At 41.6% G+C, this 24180-nt stretch overlaps 1 long non-coding RNA gene across 2 annotated transcripts in view; it reads right to left on the bottom strand.

The window, feature by feature from the left end:
* LOC120369391 overlaps window positions 1-24180 on the bottom strand; it is a 64332-nt gene that overhangs the window by 15904 nt on the left and 24248 nt on the right. For both annotated transcript variants that reach the window (XR_005583138.1, XR_005583139.1), the window contains exon 2: window positions 3906-3966. This is a non-coding gene — a long non-coding RNA (uncharacterized LOC120369391). The remainder of the gene's footprint in view (window positions 1-3905; window positions 3967-24180) is intronic.

Here is a 24180-nt window from a genome sequence, read left to right as displayed (position 1 = left end):
TCTCTAATATCACTGGCCTGTTTTCTGCTGGGTTCATTTTTGGATTAAGTTGTAATTTACATTTTGGTGGGAATCTGTTCATTAATTCAGAAAATTCAACAGCAGTGAATAAGTAATGGAGTTACATGAAAATACTGAGAACACAATAGAATTTTAAATGTCCCCTAGAGTTAACAAAATCTGCATAAAAATGGTCTCATTAGAGCATCCCTAATTTGGTGTGAATACTGATACCAAGTGTTCTCAGATCCTTCAGGAGGAGAGAGGGAGGAAGTATTTGCTGTGCATTTTAATGAATGTTTACCCAGCAGGTACTATAGCTAGAAGGAGGGCAATATACCTGTTCTTTTTGATTGTCACAAAACCTGTTCAATTGTACTTGGGCTGATAATATCTTTGATTACATGGAAAGGGAGTCATGTGCATTATCATCACAGTCCTAACCTTGTTTGTTGTAAAGGGTGTATTCCTCTGTTCTAAAGAAAAGTAACAAAGTATCATGCAATATACATCTCCACCCAGATACAATTGGATTCAATCCATTTGAAAGATATAGGGTAAATTCTATTTCCATTTACCCTAGTATAAGTATAGAGTAATTTATGAAAGTCTGGGATGAGAGCAGGCTTAGGCACAATGTGTGTGACTTCCTATAATTTGCTACAATTCTTTTTTAAAAAATGGTATTGTATACCATAGAGAAATCAAGTGAACACAAAGTAAGCAGACAATGGCAGGTCTGAATATCATTCTTTCGTTGTTATTAAACAGTAAAGTTGTTTGTTAAAAAAATCCCTTTTGAGCTTAATCTGGAACAAGCTTTTGAAATGATTCCTACAGACAAGTCTCTCAGAATTTTTACTGCCTCTTCAAAATTAATATGCCAATAACACTAAATGAGTTTCTCTAAAGCCCATAGGTCATTAGAAGCTGTTTGACAAAGAATATTAAGCATTTTAAGTTGTTTAATTCAACTCTGTTTGGCCTGATTGCCTGTGTTTTTGTAAGATAAGGACCTGATCTAACTGGCATAAAACAGCATTTGAAGACATAACAGCAACAGAGGTTTATTGCTGACTTTCTGTACTGAAGAAACCAATGTGTTATCCTTGGAGAAGCCATTAATAAAATGCCATGTGTGGATAACTGCTGCTATTTTTTATTCACCTTGAAATCTGATGAAATTGGAAAAAATAGAAATGTGTAGTTCTAAGGGTGAATATAAATTCATGTTTTATTAAATTTGAAATGATCAGTTACCTTAGATAATACCACACAGACACATGAAAAAGTACTGGAAAAAATTAGCTTTGATATTTTTGAAGCATCTGGCATCTGATACATTAAAATGTTACTGTTTACAGGGAAGTCTGTGTCTGTGAAAACACTGATATGAGAAGTAATGGAGGTTTCATAGGTTTCAAGTCTAGATATACAGACACTGCTGTGGGAGTACAGGATGTGCCAGTAGTGAAATACATACAGACCATACAAAACATTTCAAGGTTGTTGAAGGTTACCTGATTAAAAAAAAAATCTATTCATGTTCCAATTTATTAGAGTAAGCCAGTTTTTTTAGTGCATGATTCATTTAAACTACAGCAGTAGATTGAATTATTATATGCAATGTAACTGTCTGGAATTAAATCAGATGATAAGAATTCATAGTTTTATTCTTCCACCTACCAACAATCAATATTCTTGTTGACCTCCACTCTGTGCTCCTTCCAGCAATTGCCAATTTACATTTTTTATGCACTGTATTTTTTCACTTTCTTCAGAAATATTCTATTGGCTGCAATTTATTCAACCATCAATCTTTGGTTGTCCAAGTTGTGTTCTGTTGTTAAATCTTGGTGGAGTTGATGTTAGAGCTCCAAGAGGGCTCCTTCTACTGAAGTAGATCCTTATACTTTTGTCTTCAGTATAATTACTTTCTGCACAGCCTAAATGAATAATGTAAGCCATTATTTTCATTATCCCATGGTTAGGCGGCTCTGTTCAGTGATCAGCCCCAGGAAGCACATGTATGGTACCCTTTGATCCATCAATACGGTTTTCTTAACTTTTTCAACACACTGGTGGCTGTTTGGTAGCCTATGTGAAAAAGAGTTTGCGGTTTTAGCTAGTTTATTGTTGCCAGGGATCTAGCTCACAAAAATCAATCCATAATTAGTATTAATTGGTATTCTGTTTGGTCATCTCAAGCCAAGCACTGAAAGGGCAAGGAAGCTGAGCTAATTTCTCACCTTCAGTAGTGGTTCTCTATTGGTGGGATAGTGCAGGGAAGAGCAAGCAGCTGCTGCTGTTGCGTACCTGATGTGTCGGTCCAACATGTTTGACGAGTACTAAATTCAAGTTACAATGATTTCACAAAAGCTTTATAAAAAAGTCTGTTCAGTTGTTGCATGAAAGTTTGCTTTTATTTTATTTGAATGAATCGTCCTATGCCCACTCATAATATATCTACATAATCTACCTAAAATATATAATGCAAAGGCTTTATTTATTCTGTAAAGTAAATGGAAAAAATGGAATTACTCAGATTACTGTATTGATGGAAAAGAAAAGTCTTGTCAGAGCTGCCAGGAAATGAATTGGGAAGATGCAATGAAAATTGGAAACAAACTTTTATTTTTATCCTTAATTTACATGCACACAGCTGTTTGAAGAAGCATGAGCTATGGAAAAGGATTTAGGAGAGGTGTTTGCCATAAATTCTTTCTGCTTACATAACTGGACTCCGGTTGGTTATATTGTGCATTGCTTTTGGTTCTGAAGTTGAGCAGTTTATATTTTTATTGAAAAGCCTGAGTTTTCCCCCTGTCTTGCTTATTTGCATTGATTACGGTTTGAAAGTATGAGGAACCATTAATGGCACTGGATGCAGCAATAGCAATTTAATATTTTCTATTGTTGATCTAACTGATATTACAAAATATTTCACTTAGTGGAAGAACCAGTATTTGGATTTTTATTTTCTTTATGTGCATTTTCAATTTGCTGCATAAAATTATATTAATCTTTTATCTTGGCACTCTCTGAAAGTGAGGAAGCAGCAGGTATAATATAATTGACTGGGCAAGTTTTCTCTTTCGCTTCTGTCTACATCCTCAGAATTGCCTCAGTCTGAGCCTGGAAATATCTCTGAATAATGCAGAGTTTTTGTGATGTAGATAGAATTCTACTTGGCTCTAAGAGGGGGTCAACAAACTTATTTCTGCTATGATCTAACCAGAATTTGAATCTTCAAGCTCAAAGCTTTAATGCACTGAAGATCTACATGTTCCACCACACTAAGATGACCATACCTCCAGTTTTGGCTCGGACAGTCCCTTTTTAAGTCCTGTCCTGGGTGTTACAACTTTTTTTTCAAAAGGAGGCATTTGTCCCATTACGTCGCCATACCTTCTTGTCAACTTGATCAGTTTGCAAGAGCAAACAGAACAAATGCCCACTTTTGTCAAAAAATTGGGGTTCAGAGGAATGTGCGGGGAGAGCGGGACCGTGAGCTGAAATGTCAACCCTTTGTAAGGGAGGAGGCAGGGTTGGGTGTGGGAGGCAGCATTCCAGCATGCTGGGGGCCGTGGGCCCTGCAGAGTTCCGGTGATGGGCAACAGCATTGGGAGGGGGCGTCCCTCGGGCAAGTGGCTGGCAGTGTCCTGTTTTCTCTTTGGGAAATATCCTACACCACACTCAGGAAATTACAATATAGTGGGCTCGATTCTAGTTCTGTGCAGGGGGTGAAGGACTGATACAGTTCAGTTCCCTAATACTCAGGACCAGCCTGAATGCTGAAGAGAGTTCAACTCTTCCCGTAACTCTAACTTGTGCCACTGCCAGAGTCCTTTAACTGACCATGTAGCAGTGGAGGATTGTCATAGCAAAGACGAATGTCACCATACCTTTTACTCTCAACATCCTCCTCTGCACTCCATTTGTTGAAGGAAAAAAAAATCCACGTTCCTTAAAGAAAGAGGTCAGAGATTGTCAGCAACAGCTTTAAAAGTCAACTGAGCGGATGAATTTCAGTCAGTTATTTAATTGATATTAATTTATGTTCCACATTGTATGCAATGATTGTCCAGGCTGGTAGGCAGTTTGTCAAAATAATAGTCATGTTAAGCCAGCTTTTGTTATTTGCTATGCGTCTAAATTATTTTAATCAGTTGGATTTCAATTTCAGTATCAGGTTTCTTGAAAGGATGATGCCTGTGGATTTCAGAGACATTTATCCTGTGTGTATTCCAAACCAAAGGACAGTTTCAGTGTCTGTCTTTAATTATATATCATCTTCAGCCTTTCACAGGGAGTCAGGAGGGAAGGGGCACAAACTGTATGTTGTGCCCAACAGTCTGAACTCCGTTTAGGGAACTCAATATAGTAAGGATGGATATGGAAAGACTCTCATATCTAGCATTTTTAAATTCTCTTGGTGATTTGTTGCTTGATCAGGTATTTTTATATAATTTTTCTGGCCACTTTTCTATGCTGATTGTTGTATCTAAGCAGGTGCAGCTATCTACCACAGTTTGTGTTTGTAAGTTTTTGTTCCTAGGTGGTGCCTGTAGCTTGAGTCCAGGAACTACAATTCCCATGGTGCACCAGGGGAGGAGGAAAAAGTGGAATAAACCTTGCCTTTGCTGTTATCAAGCTTCCTGGGCGTTCCTGAGAGGGGTACAGGTACAAAACCGATATCTTTTCCTGCAGATAATATCTAAAGCTGACCTGCACAGAGATCTATTTGCTGGTAAGGTTATCAATATTGGCAGTTCTGAAAATATGACTTACAGTGCTGCTGTTTACAAAAGATGTTTTGATTAATCTGAATAACTGTACCTGAGAGAACATTTCACATATGTCAGACTCAGTCTCACAATGAAACTGTAATCTGTATCTTTGAGATGTAATAGAAGGTTGTGCAATAACATAACATTGCATGTAGCACCTTAATAAATCAGTCCTGTTTACATCAATTGATACTCTATGCTCTCTCTGTTTTGTCCGTCAATGTATATTGCTGCAAAATATATCTTGTTATCTCTTTTGATTCCAGTGGTTAGGGAGTTTCCATTAGAAGGAGAAATTGGCAGTGCAATCAGGTATCTTTAATAAAATCCTGTTCATTTACAAAGAATGTACAAAGTCCTGTTTCTCTGAACACAGGAAGAATCAAACAGGAAGTAGTTTCTTTGTTCAGAGCTGCAAGCCCCTGTCAGCCAGCACTTGGCCTTAGAAGCATGCTCTCTAGGCTTTTCTCCAGGCCACTGCACTAGTGCGTCAATGGCTGTCTGGTGTTTCCTTGTTGCCTTCTTCTCTCTCAGCTTCTTTGGTCTTTCTGCTGTATCTCTAGACACACAAACAGTAGCCAGAGAAATCCCCCCACCCGCATGTGCCTTTGTTTTGGACAGTGAGGCTGCTGTTGTTTCAACTACCTGCTTCCATAAAGAAACATAATGGTTTCTTACAAGGGCAGTGGTGACACATTCCAGTTTCAAAGAGGTTTAACTCAACCCATACCATATGTAGCAGAGTTCCATCTGTATGGATGTTTGTGAAGTTATATCTTTAAAGACATGCTTAGTTACTGCCAAAAATGCTTTTGCAGCTGTATTCTCTGTAGCAAGAATGATACCAAGTGGCCTCTTTAGCTAATCTAGGTTATCTCCTTTATGGGTGTTCTACAAACTGAATCTGACTTTCAGATCCCAATCTAGAAGCAGCAAAGAATCCTGTGGCACCTTATAGACTAACAGATGTTTTGCAGCATGAGCTTTCGTGGGTGAATACCCACTTCTTCGGATGCAATCCTCCCTGATTGATCTAACCTCGTTATCTCTAGCCTGCTTCTTGCTGGCTTATATATACACACCTGCCCCTGGAAATTTCCACTGCTTGCATCCGAAGAAGTGGGTATTCACCCACGAAAGCTCATGCTGCAAAACATCTGTTAGTCTATAAGGTGCCACAGGATTCTTTGCTGCTTCTACAGAACCAGACTAACACGGCTACCCCTCTGATACTAGATCCCAATCTGTGTTTTCTTCTTGTGCATCATTACTAGTAAGAAATGCTGCAGTTGGGTGTTAGTTAATAATTGTATTGATGATACATGAGCCGGAATAGACTCTAGCTCATTCTAGTGAGGCAGTGTGGCTCCCCGCCTCCCTGGACAGGGACGAGCCCATCTGGATGCTGGGGTGGGCGGAGCTAGGGAGCTCTGAGCCCGCCCCTCAGAGGGTCAGGCGGCGATCCAGAAGTATAAAGGCTCGTCCTCAGAGCTCAGTAGAAGGTGCCTGCTGGGACTGGCCTGACTTGCCCTGCGCCCGCTACCCGGAGGAGCTGCCGGGCCTGCCCTGCACTCACTACCTGGAGGAGCTGCCGGGCCTGCCGCTTGACCGCTACCCCGAGGAACCCATGGTGCTGGACACCCTGGAGGACACCACCGTGAGTCAGGTACCACAAGAGGGGGAGTCAGGAAGTAGCCTGGGGGCAGCTGAGAAGAAGGCAACAAGAAAACACCTAGTCTGGCTGCAGCACTGCCAGAGCCCATGTCAGTGTGTTGCGGCCAGGATCTGCTGCTGCTAGGGCCCTGAGCTGGGACGCGAGGGCCTGCGTCCCCCCTGCCACCCAACTGGTGGGTGTCAGTCTCCCCCTCTCCCAGGCCTTTGGAGGCTTGGGCCTACTGTTGTTGCTCAGCCCTGCCTGAGGGCCTGAGCTCCTGACTCATTATTGCCCTGCCCTGACCTAGGGCCTGGGCTCACTGCGCTTTGTACTGGTACTGCTCAGCCCTGCCTGCGGGCCTGAGTCATTGTTGCCTGCCCTGACCTAGGGCCTGGGCTTACCACTGTTTATACTGTTACCGCTCAGTCCCTGCCTGAGGGCCTGAGCTCCTGACTTATTATTGCCCTTCACTGACCTAGGGCTGGGGTTTACTACTGTATATATTGCTACTGCAATAGTGTTATTGCTCAACCCCAGCCTGAGGGTCTGAGTCATTGTTGCCCCGCCCTGACCTAGGGCCTCGGCATAACTGTACTTATTTCTGCCTCCACAAGGGCCGCCAGGGAAGACTCCTGCGGCCGGACTAGTTCCCCAAACCTCAGCTGCGGGCAGTGAGCCGGTGTGGCTCCCTGCTGCCCTGGAGAGGGTCGAGCCCTGGCCAGCACCTCTACACTCCCATAGCTGCATTGGTTTGTAGGGCTAACAGAAGTTAAAAATTATGAAAATAAACAGATGTGTCCTGGAATTAATCATAAGAACATCTCTTGAAAGTAAATGATTTCTGATGATAACTGCACTTTATAGGTGGTAGTCAAAATAAATCCAAGCCCTTTTTGTGCTAATCTCTAATACTTTTTTGACATAAGAAGCGAAAATGAGAATAAAAATAGTGATCTACATCCTTCTTTTGCAGTTTGCCTGTTTACATTGTGTCTGCTTGGTTTGTTCCTGTTTACTTTAAGTAACAAAACCAACAACAACAACATAAGACAATTATTGCTAAATAACTGCAATTTGCTGCCTGCCTGCTTTGGATATCTTTCAGTGAAGCTCCATCTGTATTTTGTTTATAATACACTAATAAAAGTGATCTCCCCGAGCGCACGCCATGCATGACAGTGGAGACAAAGCTCATTAAAATCTTTATAAAAAGATCAAAATCCAGGATAGTTTAAAAAAACCTAAGATATTAGAAAGAAACAAACAATACATGTATATTAGATTAAAAACATTTGAAATAAATAACAAATGTTTTAGAATGTGGCATTTTATTGAATTGAAATATTGCCAAATAGTACAGAAAATTGGAGGCATTTATGGGTATGCTACAAAGATACTGTGGGTAGAGTTGAGCCCAAGCCAGACACTAGATTTGAACATCCCTGACTTTGGGATAGTTGGTTTTGGAATCTGACTCTGGAACCAGCTGTGAGTATAACAGCTGACCCTTCTGTCTGATGGGTTGAACCTAAATTTTGGATTTTAATATGCCAGAGTTTTAAAGGAATTTGAAATCTGGATATGGTAGCTCAGGCCCATTCATAACTCCCACACAAACTACTTTTCCTGTTCTATGCTGCTTAAAAAAATTAAAATCAGAAAAAAAAAGAATAAAAAAGTCTTGTTGCTTGCAGTAGTACCCGACACTGTGTTGCCCATACATTTCTATTTAGAATACAAATTCACTGCTTAGTGAACAAAAGCAGAAATAAATATGATGAAGAGAGAAAACTAATACACACGATCAGGCTGTGTTTTTCCAAGTAGCTACCTCTCTGTTCATGCTTTATGCTTTCCACAATACTCATGGCAAATTATCTGTTGGTGTTAAAAGGCACATTTTTACTATTAATTATCTACAGGGATGTAAACAGTTAACACACACTTCCTCACCTTTTACCTCCACAGATAGCTAAAGATAATCCTTAATTTATTTCCTATGGTGGTCCAGTGCACAATACATAGTTGATAGTCAGCTTGATCTAATACCCCTCACAGACAAAATAAGCTTTCTGTGTTGTTTGAAAGTCACCATTTGATTATAACTACAAAAACTAAATCTTCATCTTATTCTGTTAGAAGCCTTTTCAAGCTTTTCATATCCCTTACACATCTTGGCAAAAGCATTTGGAAATCTCATGTTTTGATGCAAAATTTCTCAGACTGAGAACAGTACACAGTACTATTGCCCATGCCCTGTCTGCAGTGCAATATGCTTGAATCCAAAATGTAATATTAGGATTTTGACACTAGAGAATTATTACTTGTCTTGCTACATCAGGTATCACATTTGATTGTGGTGGTTACCACATTGTAATTACCACCAATCTTTATAACAGTAATGAATGAGCCCATCTATTGATTAGTTTTTCAGCCCATGTAACTATTTACACCAGGCTTCTGTTAATTGATAGGCCCTTTCCTTCCTCAAAATGGTCCAAATCCAATCCGGGGGATATAATTCTCATGGAAGGCTCTGGGCCAAAATCAGTGATGACAAACAGGTGGTGTATACCGATCAGAAAAATGAATATAAGTGGCAAAGCAATGCAGCTGGTGGTATTCAGTGCATGAGCAAAATTACTGTAACTTCAACAATGAGTTGATTTGAATTAGAGGTTAGCAGGGAAAACACCTCACATATAAGTCAGCGTGGGTGAAGGTATCTGCCTGCTGATTATTGCATATCTTAGTGACAGAGCCGTGTGTATGAAGCAAAATCCTTCCTTGCAAGGTGCTGAAATATTCAAAGAATGACCATGGATATAGGAAAACCTCAGACAAACATTTTATTTGAGTCTCCTCACTTTATAGTTTCTCAAACTTTGGTTCTGTTGATTTTACATAGCATTTTTTTGCTACATACTCTTCTATTAAATTCTCCTCTAGAAGCCACAGTTGTATGTGAGTGCCTAATGCCCACCCTAATACTGGTTCAACTACCATCACTGGAAATTGACTGGATTTTTCTCAGTTTAGGTAACCAGGCTCTTGAGATGACTGATTTCAGCATTGCCAACTCTACCTCTTCTGGCCATTGTGTGAAAGTAGCAACAGGACTGCCCCCCCCCTCCAAACCTCTCCATCTTATAACATTTAGTTTGGTGGTTAGGACATGCCCCTAGGCTGTGAGAGACCGAGGTTTGAATCCCTGCTGTGGAAGAGCTCTGAAATGGAATCTTTATTGATTAATCAGAAATTCTGGAGAATTTCAGATTAATTTGACCAACTGTTTTTTGAAAGGCTATTTGCCCACTTCTGCTTGTGGTGGTGCATTGATGGAGTTGCCAGAATGTGGTCATTTGAGTAAGCAGATTCATTGGCATGTGGGGACAAAAGCAAACTTTGATCCCTATCTGTGTCACCTCCTATCCCCATTCGTCTTCAGAGCTCTTGAGGGAATCCATGGTTACTGCTACAGGCTGATGCAGGCCCAGTGTCTCTTGAGGATGGAGTAAATCCTTCTACACCCAAGATACTACTCAAAGAACATGTTATATATGTAAAAGTGGCAGTACTAGGATGTAGATGCTAAGAGTCCCTCTGAAATAATTTTTCTCTTTCAGCCGTGATCTTAGTCACAAATCCAATGCTGAATCTAGGAAAGATCCTCTTCAACCGTCTGTCATGGAGGTAATGTTACCATTATTTTCTCTTTAAAATGCTGACTAGATTGCACATACATTACTGCTCTGCATCTTTTGAACATACAGGATCAGTCACAGATGAGTAGAGTGACAGCTGCCAGATAGTGTGTTCTTGTGTGACATGAACGTTAAGCTTTGTGAGGGATCCTGTGCTTTTTAGCAGCTTTAAGTGCCAAGAAGATATTATTTACCACTGCACATTACAAACCCATGCATAAGATACATATTTTTTTCTATTTTATACACACACATACACAAATTAATCTTGTTTTAATTTAATTTTTTAAGTGTACTACACATTATAAATGAAAACGTATGGCCAGTAGCCAGATCTGTGGCTGCAGTTTCATAGTGAGGGTTCTGATAACATGAATAAATCGAGCAAGCTTTGTTCTTGCAGTTTACTATGTCGCAAGAAGCAGCTATGATTGAACTATAGCCTTGCAATGGTTATCTGCCAATGCATTATGCTACAGTTAACTAACAGTACTGAGTGTGAATTGCAAATGTAACAAGTATCATCATTGTACTGCCTATAGCAAAACATAGTACAATACAAATATATTGTTTTATTTATCAAGTAGTATTCTGCCAATTTAGCAGTGATATTATCAATACCCTTTTACTTTTCTTCCTATTGAGATTAAACGTTAGTATTTTTCTTTTCTTTTTTTCTTCTGAGTGGGTACTTATTTCTCAACTTCAGTTTCCATTTAAAAAAGTGTCTTGATCCTGGAAGCAAAGCCTGAGGGAATGTGTCTCCGGTTGAGTAGATGGTTCTATTGTACCCCCTTCCTATAAGCATTTTTTGTGCACATATTTCAAGGTCCATGCACATTCTACCTTCCACCAGGAGCCACAAGAACTCAACACACAGGTCATCTTTGATGAATCCAAGAGAGTGAATGTTCCATTGTATGGTATCAGTGCTGCTTTGGCCCTTTGGGCAGCAGGTCAAAAACTTTGAAGCTGCTTTAGGCAGGGCCGCCCAGAGGGGGGAGGGGGGGCAAGAGGGGCAATTTGCCCCAGGCCCCGAGCCCCACAGGGGCCCCCATGAGAGTTTTTCGGGGCCCCTGGAGCGGGGTCCCTCACTCACTCCGGGGGCCCCGGAAAACTCTTGTGGGGCCGGGTGCAGGAGCTTCTTCGCTCCCGGTCTTCACCGGTGAGGGGTCCTTCCGCTCTGGGGCGGAAGGACCCCCCACTGGCGAATTACCGCCGAAGACGGACCCGCCGCCGAAGCGCAGCCCGGTCTTCGGCGGTAATTTGGCGGCGGGGGGCCCTTCCCTTCCGGGACCCGCCGCCGAAGTGCCCCGAAGACCCGCGGCGGGGCCCCTCCCGCCGCAGAATTACCACCGAAGACCGGGCTGCGCTTCGGCGGCGGGTCCCGCTTCGGCGGTAATTCGGCGGAGGGGGGCCCCCGCCGCGGGTCTTCGGGGCACTTCGTCGGCGGGTCCCAGAACGGAAGGGCCTCCCGCCGCCGAAGACCCCGGGCCCCCAGAATCCTCTGGGCGGCCCTGGCTTTAGGCCCTACTTTATCCACATAAGGGGACACAAGATTTGTGCGATGCTCAGAGTGAGAGTGTGTGTGTGAAAATTGTAGTTCATTAAGTGTTGATAGTCAATTATTGCTCCTAATAAATACAATGAAGTGGTGTTAGTGGGGGTCTAAGAATTGTTCTTAGCCCCAAAACCAAATTGGGGAGCTGAAGGGTATGCTTGTGTTCATTTTGGATGGAATGCGGTTTGCAGGGTGCTTATGTATAGGGAAGCATGCAGTGGCTCACCACCCTAGAACCATTCTAGAGAAGGCCAGGGGGAGGGGATTGAGCTCAGCATGTGGAATGGAGAACTATGACCATGTGATAAACAAATCCATATACGGAAAGGTTAACTCTTATTGGTTAGAGGTTCTTGTTATGTAACTTGTTATGTAAGTGCCATGTGCTATAAAATAGCAAGGGGAGGGGCTCCTTGCTGGAGGGACTGTGCCTGATTTTTGTACCAGGGGCTCTCAGTTTGTACATATTGAATAAAGCCTTGTTGAAATGAATCAAATCACATCGAATTGAATCAAATCGCATTGAATTGAATCAAATCGCATCGCATCAAAGTCCCTTGATTTCTGCCCAGCATCTGACTCATTGGGAACCACAAAATCCCAACAGTGACCAAAATGAAAATAAACATTTCCTTTCTCCTGACTACAGAATGAGCTTATATAACATTCTGTAGTCAGGAAAGAGGAAATGTTTATTTTCATTTTGATAAAACATGCCTAAGAAAATAATATTTTTAAAATGTATTGGAAATTGGATGAATATGCCCACAAGATAGACAGACATTTCTGCACAGATCTTCTCTTTTACATTTGGTACAATTCTTCTTCATAGACATTCTCAGGTTTAGGGTATCTGTCTTCATGAGAAAAGTATGCTGGGATACTAGTTCTTATGGCTGTGTATTTATTTTAAGATATATGTATATTTTGGGGACGAGGGGAGGAGATGGAAAGCTCCAGAGAACATTTACTAGGCTGTGGACTGATTGATTCCAATCTAATATCAGCTTGAGACCTGTGAAAATGCACTGTTTTGAGTAGATCTTCTCCTAATTAACATTGGAGTGAAAGCAAACTTGGGCCCCTCGTTCTGCAATGGAGCTCATATAAAAGGCCTTCTGTGGATGAGGTGGGGACAAAGGTAGTTACTGCTGGTTAGTTTGTGAAATCAATTTTTGAATGAATTATATTGTATAACAGTTGGGGGCATGATTTTTTTCTGAGTTAGCATATTTCAGTTCTTCCTACATTCCATCCTCCCAGACTTCACTACCATTGGCTATCAATGAAGAAAACCTCTTTTGCTGCAAATACACAGTAGCTCTGTCTTCATAAGAGTAAGTTCTTACCCTAAAGGAGTTTGGAATATTAATATCTCAATCTTATCAGCAATAGACAAGTTCTGATTGAAATTGGACTTTTTACTGTAAATATTAACTTGCAGTGTATCCGTGTGACAGAAAATGACTCTCAGGGATTTGACTATTGGCAAATCAATTCAGATTAAAATCCCTGAATCTTCCCCTCAAACCAGATTCAGGGTTGAGATATCAGAATCTTGAGTCAATTTTGATTTACAACATATGAAATAGAAAGGCAGTTCAATTCCTCTCTTAAAAGTAATGATTAGAGTCAAATAGGGACATATTCTAAAAAAATGCAAATGAGTTGTTTGCCTAAAAAATGAATTTTCTGCTTTTTGATTTTAAATTGTTCAAATCTTCATCCATCCATTAACATTTGTTACTGTTGTAACTGTTTATTTGTATCTTTCATTTTCTATATTTCCTCCAGGGCTAGTAATAAAACCAAGTTAATGTCATAGCAAAAGATTTTACTCTTATCCCACTTTCATATCATGTAACTCCAATCCATCCTGTTGAGAAAAGTAACCACCTGTAGCCATAACAAATTGCAGTATCATTTTCAAATAGGTCAACTATTTAAGTGATAATCCCATGGTAGAAGAGGATGTATGAGGCAATAAACTTCTCCACATTTCATAAAGATAGAGCCTTGTAGCCCAACTGTTTATGCCTGCAGGAGACATTTATTGGTGAGTGGCACAACCAACTTCTTTGGGAATATTTTTATTCTATGACAAAGAAACTCTGAGATAAATTTTTCTAACTTTTATTTTTTACTCAGTTCTCTTGGTTGATGAGACAGAGAGAAAATAGTAGGTACCATAGCACAGCATAGGGTTTGAACTGTAGTAACATTCTGATGATCAGAGTACAGGATTTGCAAATCGAGGAGGCCGTGCTGAACTGAAGGAGTACAGAAGGAACTCTTCAGGTCCCAGGAGTATGGGTGTAGAGCAGCAAAATTTCAGCATAGTGCAAGAGGGGCAGAAGGATCATTTGTTTGTATAATTACCCTGGAAGAGGACTCAAGCGTGACCTGGCTGGTGGGCTGGGCCATGGAATATGTAAACAGAGACAGGGTCAAAGAAGAGGTCACAGGGCCAAAGAAGAGGTCACCAGCATGTGCTAGAGAAATGCTGTGTTTGGTGGCGAAGGGAAATGCTTATAGCCCCCTTGAAAACAAAAATAAAGTAAGTGCTGCCATCTTGGATATTGTCACCAAATTAGTAGTACTATCCCCTTCTTAAATGGGCTAAGCTTGTAATCTTAGAAGTGGTGCAACACAATCAGTAAACACTGTTGGCCTGGTTTTCAAATAGGACATCCACACACGCTTAATACAGGAATCACTCAATTGACTACATGTTGGATAGACTATGCCTGTCAGTAACTTAAAATTTCATATTAGAATTTAGGTTTGAAAATGATAGTTTCTGCACCCACAGTCTAGTTTGAGCATCTAAATATGGAATTTAGACTTTGTAGCAGAGTGTGGCAGGGCCCCCTTGGCTCCTGCCTCTGCTAGGTCCATAAAGTCACTCTGAGACCCTTGGGTTAGTAACCACTGGTGCAGTTTATTCATAGGCTTGTTCCCACCACCATTTCACCATATACAGTTGGCCCTTCACCATCTGCACACAGGGAGAGGAGAGTGCTACCTCCCTGCTTCCACTCCCTGCCTTTTCCCTTTCTTTTTACTCTTCCATTGGCTTCCTTTCTCTGAAGATCTTATACAGCCCCAGGCTAATTAGGTGGCAGCTGTCAATGCTTCCCCAGTTAGGGCCAGTTTATCTCCAGCCAGCTTTAATTTATTCCCCTAAATGGGAGCTGGCGTGACAGAGGGCTGAATCAACAACCCTCTGCTCAGCAGCCTTTCACAGACCTGTTAAGGGCCTGTGTTTAGAAAAATTTCTGACTTTATTTCTAGAAGTACCAGCTTCTAATGGCAATATACTTAATGATAATAGGGCATGTCTACCTGGGGACTTTGCGTGGCAAGGCAGGGTGTGAATGTACAGTGCATGAAAAGTTTAATTGTATGCTTTAACATATTGATACTACAGAATTTCTAGTGCTCAGTTGCTACATGAAAACTTAGTCACATGACAACTTAGTGTATATACACCATGCCAGATAAGCCAGTGTATGTACATATGCTAATAAAATCCAGTTATTCTTCACTCTTGACAGACTGAGTAATATAACTATGCAATTGTATTTCCTGTGGATCATGCAAAGAGACAAATGGTGTACAAGCCACATCATTATTGATTCATGCACCATTTGCCTGTTAGCTCTCACAATTACTGCTGTTACATTTCATTTCAATGAATTGCAACTTTTCAGCGGCACAAACTGCTGTTGTGTCTAAATTGATTTTCTTTCTGGGCCAAACGTTCATGTAGTGTTTTACATTTTTCTGATTACAGCCAAACAAAGCATAAAAGTACTACAAACATATACACCTCTACCCTGATATAACGCAACCCGATATAACACGAATTTGGATATAATGCGGTAAAGCAGTGCTCCGGGCGGGAGCTACGCAGTCTGGCGGATCACAGCAAGTTCCATATAACACAGTTTCACCTATAACACAGTAAGATTTTTCGGCTCCCGAGGACAGCGTTATATTGGGTTAGAGGTGTATATCCATTGCTGCTTTTTCTATGCATCAAGGAATTTTAAAAAGTGAGTTATAATCATTCACAGTCACAGCCTGTGGATATGCACTTTCATGATGAAAACATGTCCATGTTAGCACTTGCAAAGTGCTTTTAAACAGTCTATGTGTGTGTGCAAGTGTAAATGTCTGCATCTTTAAAACTCAGTGGAGTAGTAGGTAATGCAGTACAAATACTATCTTGCATGCTAATTTTTGACTACAGTGCACATTCACATTTGTAATAGATGTTAACAGTAAAAGTGAAGGCAAAAGTACAATTGTACATATGGAGAGACTAGAAAAAGGTCTAGCGGAGAGTGTTCCTGTTGTGCTAATATTGTGTTTATAAAGTGCATAAAGAGAGAGGGTGGGATTTTTAAAAGTGCTCAGCATTACCCTAACTCTGATCTCATTTAAATCAATGGGAATTTTACAGCCGGCTTCAATGGGAGCAGGGTTTAGGTCAGTGCTGATGGTTGATGTCTAAGGTGGTTTATCTTGGAAGAGTTGGTTTTATTGAAACATTTGGATGCTGATGGGAACAAGGTGGCTCCCAGCAGTATCAGATGTGTTCCATCCACACTGTCACGACTTGTAAAAGGAATTATTAATTTCCAGAAGAGATGAGGCTGTCTTAATTTTAAGCTTCCTTTCCGCTGGAACGAATTCTAAATGACACCACAGAAATGGGGAAAGAAGCCAAAAGCAAGTCTATTGGAGCATTCCCTCATCTCAGCCCCTACTATGAAATTAAAGGGTAGTGTGCTCAAAGGAGAAATTTGGCATTAGTTCTATCCTCTTGTAGTATTTTGAAGGTAGATTTGGCTGCAGATACTAATGTTAGATATTAGGTTTCCCCTTTAGGTGATATTTAAAACAATGTTTTACAAGCAATTGGAATGTAGATTTACTAAGAAAAGTGACTGAAAACCAGCACTGTGGGGTTTCATATTTGTTGTGCCACAGTTACTTCTCAGTCACATTTTGCTCACTTTACAAGAAGAATTTGTTCCTAAGTGCCTGCTCAGCAAATTTTGTTATCTGTAAATCAAACTCTGTTCTTGCTGGTTTGTGTCATCAGAGCAGGCCAAATTCTGCCCTTACTTACAACTTTGCAATTCTCTTCAGTGGCATTGCACTGGTGTACATGGAGGCAGAACATGTACTGCTGGAGTGAATTCCAAATAGGTTGGCAGTTCTGATGATGAAAGAACCAGAATAGAATGCAATGCAGGTATGAGAATAGAATGCAGCTTTGTCTCCTGTGTCTGTGTTGACTAATATTATAGTGGCAGTAAAAAGTAATACCTTGTTTTTGTCACTAAAGGGGGTTAAGGGGACTGATCTATTGAAGTCTACATTTTTTCATAATCTTTCAGAATAGAACTGTATTTGAAAGGTAGGATTTTCAAAAATGCTCAGCATTGGCCAAATTATCATTGAGGTCAATGGGAATTTTACTATTGACTTTAATGGGAACATAGTTAGGATCAGGGCTGAGTGCTTTTAATCCCACCTTAAGTGACTGAAACGGCTGACATAGGCTGCCCCCTTTGTGGCACAGCTCGCTAACAGACAGTGCTCTGTATGGGCCTGTTTCTGCAGTCCTTACCCAGGCAAATCTCCCATTGACTGCAGGGAAAGTTATGCCTGAGAATAAGGAGTGGGATCTATTAAGAAGGTGGAGAACATAGTGAGGCTACTATGACTGAATGTTGTGTGCCTGAATCAAATTATAAGATCTTTACTTGAGTAAAACTCTAGCAGTGGTCAAAACTTGGAGTTTCCATTTGATGGGAAATTTTTTAAACTGTTTTTGTTCTGAATCAAAATGGAGAAGTTTCCTATAAAACAAAATTAACAACCTCATTTTAGAGAAATTGGAATGTTTTGTTCTGATTTTGACTTTTAACAAAATTTTAAATGAAAACCCAGTTTGAAACAAAATCGAAATGTTTCCTTGTGAATGTGAAAGCAAGTTCATTTTGATTTGTTTCTAAAAAACCTTCAGAATCAAACTTCTGCAAAAGTATTTTGATTTTGACAAGAGCATTTCTGATGGAAAAATGTTCCATCAGAACATTTTTCTTAATCAGCTCTACAAAACTCCCAGTTAGTGATCATGAAGTTTCTTGTCTTACTTTATGATTTGTATGATCTTTCATTTTGGGGCTTTGGTTCATATTAACTGATCAAAGTGTCATTGGACAAAACTGATAGTATATGTTGTTCAGCTGAATCGACTAGAAAAATAAAGATAGGCAGAAGTGGGTTAACTAATTGCTTTACTATAATTCCGCCATTACTCAAATGGAGCTTCTCCATCTTTCCTTTCCCTACAGGAAAACAGTATCAAGAGATATCACAACTCATTTATTAACTTGTACAAGAGATCTGCCTTATTCAGCAATTTCTTGTTTTAACTTTCACTGCAACGTATCCCGAAAGGCACTTGAATACAATCCTGCTTTGCCTTTATTAGAAGACTATTTCCATTAAGCAACTGATTGTTGTTGGTTCTCTCACTGTCAGGGGCGGCTCTACAAATTTGGCCGCCCCAAGCAATCATGCCCGGGAGGCGCCCCCGAGCCGCGGGAGCAGCGGACCTGCCACGGGCATGACTGCGGCAGGTCCGGTAGTCCCGGGGCTCCGGTGGACCTCCCGCAGGCATGACTGCGGCAGGTCCACCGGCCCAGCCTGCCGCCCCCCTGGGAAAGGGCCGCCCCAGGCGGGTGCTTGCCCCACTGGGCTCTAGAGCCGCCCCTGCTCACTGTTTACTTGAGAGATTGTAGTGAGTAGTTGAGTCAATCATTTCTGAAGACAAGTGAAGAGATTTTAAAGTTATATTTATTCTGGGAATTGCCACAGGATTTAAGAGTTCACATAATAGTTTAAGACTAATTGTATAAGCTGAATTGTTCCATTTTTATAATACAAAATTTGCAATAGGCTCAGTGATTGAGACCAAGCATACATAAGAATTTTAATACAGATGAACAGATGGTAATATTTTATAGTGAAGACAGTTTCAGTTGAGCCATTCAAGGAGTAAATTGCAGTTCACTTTTTCAGTCAATCAGTACACCTTAGAAATCCCCAAGTAATCACAAAATCTCTCTACCAGAATTGTTAATCTTCATATTAATGGGTGCTATTGCAAAGATCACTTCTTTTTCATAGAATGGATAACTGTCTTAAGTAAATGATGTTCACTATATCCCCATAATTAATGTATTCAGAGATCAATCGGCTGTGATTACAATTAGGCTCAAAATGAATGCTTGCCATAGGGTTCAAATGAACAAAATATTTCCTGTTTAAACTAGTGATACATCTTTAATCAACAATATATTCAATTACAATTTATTTATCTCAGTTGAAAATAAAGTTTATAAAATAACCATTGCATTTGCAAAAAAAATGAATATTATAAAGCTAAAGATAGTGGATTATAGCCAATCTATGGCCATTCAAGAGAGGGCATGCAAAAGTGACATAAAGCTCAGGTTTGAACTTTTCTAGTCCTGGGCACTGGACCAGTTGCTTAGCCTACATTAGAGCAGTTGCCTAGCATAAGTTAGAGCTTTAAGTTACTCTCCAGCCATCACTAGCCTCATGGTAAAGAACCAGTAGCCAGGAATCAGTTGGCTGGAAGGGAGCACCATCTGCACCCCTCTTACTCTAATCACCCTTCAGACATGAATGTATCAGAATAGGCTAGGCCTGTACTTTGTGCTCCCTGAGAATCACGCTCTACTTAAATGCACCTCCTGTGCCTTTCTGCACTGGCTTTAGGGCTGCTCTGCAAAGTGGCCACACCATAATACTGGATCCTTGGAAATATTGCCCCGTGGAAAAGTCCTATTGATTGTAATGGAAAATGCTAACCTTTGTTGATTTTTAGACCCGCCTATAGAATTTGCTTCAGAATTATATTTGTTATAGAATTCTGCAGGATTGCTCAAAAGCAGCTATTGACAGATTAACATTTTTATTTAAAATCTATAGGTTTATAGTTTCTAAAGAGCCCCTTTAACTTCATTCCTTTGAATAGTTCTTTCTGCTTGTGTGTTATATTCCTTTCCCCTATCCTGCATCTGACTTGTCCATTTAGATTAGGGGTCCCCAACGCGGTGCCCGTGGGTGCCATGGCGCCTGCAGGGGCATCTAAATGCACCCGTGTCCTGGCCGGCGGTGGAGCATCCACCGAAATGCCGTTGAATTTCTGCGGCATTTCGGCGGTGATGCCTCTCGATGACGCTGCTTGCCGCCGACAAGTGACGTCATCGAGAGGCGTCGCTGTCGAAATGCCGCTGAAATTCTGCGGCATTTCAGCGGATGCTCCACCACCGCCACAGTCCTTCGTCTGGCTCCCGCCAGACGAAAAGGTTGGGGACCACTGATTTAGATAGGCCCTGCCCTGAAAAACTTACTATCTACTATTGTGCATACAGTGTCTGGCATAGTGGGGCCCCATTCTTCGTTGGTTCCTAGGAATTATCATAATAAGCATTACAAATATTAAATTTCCTATAGATGGGCTCTTTTGTTGAAGGAAACATCAGATTTGTTTATGATCTATGAAGCAATATCTAGTAAGTTCATGGGCTTTTCTGAAACAAGTAGCAAGAATTTTCTCCATACGCAGAGAGCAGTGTACTTTTCTACAGACTTCATAACTTTTTATTGCAGCTGGAAGTGTTTTGCAAAACCCCTGTGTGACATCAACAAGACAGTTACCCCAAGTACTCCAGGAGTTAAAAATGCCATCATTGTTGCTTATTCAATAACAGCCAAACCCTGCCAACACTTCTCCACCAGAGAATCTTTCCTTAGATATTACAATGAGGAAAATAGCTCCTATGAATAGCTATTCACAGACTGAGGCCTAAGTTCCTTTCTTGGCAGCAAACAGAACACACACAATATTTCGGCCCAAAATAGCTTTTTTGCCTATTTTTAATTTTTGTCTTTCAAATAAATGAACCTGAATGAGTAAATACCGTAACAGTGGTGAATGAAGAAAAACATTTTCAATGCCTGCAGTGTTTATACAAGATCTTATTTGTTGAAATCAACACAAATTAATGTGGGATAAATAGTTCATTTAAAAACTACAAACCAAATCAAGCAGGATGTTCAGGTAATCCACAATTATAAGAATTTGGGTTTATGCAGACACCATTTGTTTCCTTCCCAAGCTTGACCTATGGCAGTAGGAGCACTGAAAGGTATTAGTATAATTTGCTTTTTAGGACTTGTGATGGGGTGTCTACCTCACACCAGCATGGAAGAGGTTAATCCCAGGAAGGCGCAGTGGAGGTGAGTCTCCGAGTGGCCTAGAGCAGTTGTGCAGGCTGCAACCAATAAGAGAGAGGTTGCAGGGAGCAACCAATCTGGGTTCAGCAGGGCTCATATAAAAGGAGCTATGGGGCCAGAGTCAGGCAATCATGGCCTGGGGCTCCAGGAGTAAGGACAGGGTTTCTAGCAGGTAAAAGAGGTTGTAGCACCATAGACAGAGCAATTGCTGGTAGCAGCCAGGGAGCAGATTACAGGCTCCTTGTCTTGGGCTGAAGCTCTTGGGCTTGGGCTTTGAACCCCAACCCCCCACCTGGGGCAGCGGGGCTCAGCAGGTTCAAGTTTCAGTCCCCCCGTCCTGGGGTCGTGTAATAATTTTTGTTCTCAGAAGGGGGTTGCAGTGCAGTGAAGTTTGAGAACCCCTGCTATAGAGTATGTGCTTTAGTAAAGATATTAAACGATGTTGCTCTGGGTTTATAGACGTGGTGCCAACTCAGCCTGAATTGTTCCAGCACTATCCTTTCCACCATGAGTGCATGGAAAAAAGTGACAGCTCTGAATTTCAATCCTTTACTATCACTTTTTAAACTTGCTGTAATAGATTAGGTATTTAAGATATAGAGGGCTGCTACTTATGCTGGTGTCTGGTTCCTGGCAATTGATTTCCAGAGGTGTACAACTGATATGACACCCTTGAATTCTGATCTCTGCAATCTTTAACTTTCACTGTCACAGATTACACTATGGTTAAAATGATGACAACACTTTATACTACATGCGCATATCAAATATAAAGTTAAGTGTCTTGTTTTTCACAGCTTTAGTGTGAAATGCTGCAATTTAAAATACAAATGTAGATGAATTTGATCCCTCCAAGTTATAAGGGAAACGATCCAATTTGGCCATTAGGCATCTGCTCAGGGCAACAACAAAAAATGCATCTAATGTAACTTAACAAATATACAATTGAAATTACTAAAGTTATTGTGATACTGGATATTACAAATAAGTCATATCTATTGTGATAGACCCAGGCCAGTAGGGAACAGCAGAGTAGTCCTATTAGTATCCAGGAAGTGGGCGGGCAAAGCCCGCCCACTGCTAAAGGACCTCCCCCCAGCCTAAGGGGAGGATCCACAGGGCCGGGACACTAACTAATTACGTGGGACAACCAATGAAAAAAACAGGAGCGGGAGTGAGGTCATAGGGCTAAACGAAGGGAACCAGATGGGGACACCGAGCAGAGAACCCCGGACAACGCCCACTGCTCCTCGAAGGCGTCAAGGGAGCCAGTGGACGCCGCCCAGAGGAACTCTGGGAACAGCAGAGTAGTCGAAGGGAGATATACTGGCTACTGGATAAGCAGTTTTCTGTTCCCTGAGTGACCAGAGCAGAGGCTGCTCCAGGCTAATGAGAACACCTGACTCCACTTAACCTGCTAAGAGTCAGGTGAGGCTGTTAAGCACCTGACTCTAATTAAGGCTCCTTTGATGCTATAAAAGGGCTCACTCCAGTCAGGCCAGAGGGAGCTAGAGGAGAGGAAGTGTGTGTGAGGAACTGGGAGCAAGAGGCATGCAAGAAGCTGAGAGTGAGTAGGCATACTGCTGGAGGACTGAGAAGTACAAGCGTTATCAGACGTCAGGAGGAAGGTCCGATGGTGAGGACAAAGAAGGTGTTGGGAGGAGGCCATGGGGAAGCAGCCCAGGGAGTTGTAGCTGTCACACAACTGTACCAGGAGGCACTCTAGACAGCTGCTGTCCACAGGGCCCTGGGCTGGAACCCAGAATAGAGGGTGGGCCCGGGTTCCCCCCAAACCTCCCAACTCCTGATCAAACACAGGAGGAATTGACCTGGACTGTGGCTTCTACCAGAGGGGAAGGTCTCTGGGCTGTTTCCCGACCCACAGGGTGAATCTGAGAGGCGAGCACATCTGCCAATAAGTGCAGGACCCACCAAGGTAGAGGAGGAACTTTGTCACATTATGTACACTTACTAAAGAGAGTAAACTAGGAGAGGAGGAAGGGAAAAATGATTTTTGAACCATATATCCCAAAGGAAGACCAGATACTTCCAAATATTTGTCTTCCTTCATGATTCCAAAAATTCCAGATTCTTTCCCCCTTTCTTCCCCCCATTTGTGTTATTGGGCAAAATTTTTCAGATCGGTGTGGTGGATCTTGCCTCTGATATTCTTCCCCCTCCAACAGACACAGATTTCCCATGGACAGCAAATGAATCCTTACAGAGAAAGGGAAAGCAGAATAATACAGCTGAGCATTTTGGCTCTGACAGGAAGAATAGAAGTGTACCTAAAACAGAATGATGATTGAGTGCTCAGATGTGGTCTGGATTCAGACTTCATGAATGGCCACTCTGGTGAGGCCCAGAAATAGAAAGAAAATCAGCTTTCTGACTGGGCTTAGACGGGCACTGGAGGAGAATCATATTGCAGGCCATTGTGTTTGCTTTATGTTCTCCAGCCAGGTAAGGGAAGCCTAGTTATGGCAGTGGACAGCAGATATGATCAAAGAGCTTGATGGAGACTTAAGAAGAGTTTGAATAAAAGTCTGACAGGACCTAAACTCTAAACTTTTTGTGGTTCATCTTTCACTATTTTTTTCACTTATTTGAAAATTGCTTGCCTCAAAGATGACAGAAAATGCTCACTAACTCTGTGCTTCAGTTCAATAAATCAGTCTTTTAGCCAATGATATGGAGTGTAGCAGAGTTGACTTCAGAAATTTTTCTCATGGTACACACCACCAATTCCTGTGGAGCCATTGCCGCTGCCAGCCCCAGCACCTCACCTCTCACTTTCCAGCCTACCCTGCCCAGATGCAGTATTGCTTCCTGTCTCAGAGGTGGGATACAGGCTGCTGGAAGCAGGGAAAAGCTGGGCAGGCTGCCTGGGTGGGGCAGCCCTGGTATAGGAACCAAACCATGACAGCAGTGAGGTGGAGCACTGCTGACCTTCCACTGCCCAATGTGCCCACTCAAAGTTGGACCTATCGTCCCCTCTGTCGTGACAGAGGAGCTATAGGGCCAAACTTGAGTGGTGGTGTGGTCCCATGCATAGGGGCCACAATGCCACTCACTCAGTTTTGGCCCCAGGATTCCCTCTGTCCTGGTGTAGGGGCTATG

Source organism: Mauremys reevesii, linkage group 7, assembly GCF_016161935.1.
Source record: "Mauremys reevesii isolate NIE-2019 linkage group 7, ASM1616193v1, whole genome shotgun sequence".
Lineage (NCBI taxonomy): Eukaryota > Metazoa > Chordata > Testudines > Geoemydidae > Mauremys > Mauremys reevesii.
The sequence above is the reverse complement of the archived record's forward strand: the minus strand, read 5'-3'. Positions and strand labels throughout refer to the sequence as shown.